We start from the raw sequence: 255 nt of genomic DNA on the forward strand, positions 1-255 counted from the left end.
CGCCTCTTTCCAGGCACCTCATAAACTTCTCCGAGGCTGTCTCGGCATGATGCGCCCTCACTTAACGTGATAATCTGGGAAGCGTGAACTGTGTGCGTGCTCAAATGTATATTTTGTCTGTGCTTGTTTGTTTTTTTTATAATGAGTTTATATTCCGAAATCAACACTAAATTCTCTTTTCTGACAGGTATCGTTTATTTCTCTTCCTTATCTCCATAGTAATATGCTTTGTTGTGACCAAGTCCTTCCTGCTGC

Source organism: Merops nubicus, unplaced genomic scaffold (assembly GCF_000691845.1).
Source record: "Merops nubicus isolate BGI_N331 unplaced genomic scaffold, ASM69184v1 scaffold29974, whole genome shotgun sequence".
Lineage (NCBI taxonomy): Eukaryota > Metazoa > Chordata > Aves > Coraciiformes > Meropidae > Merops > Merops nubicus.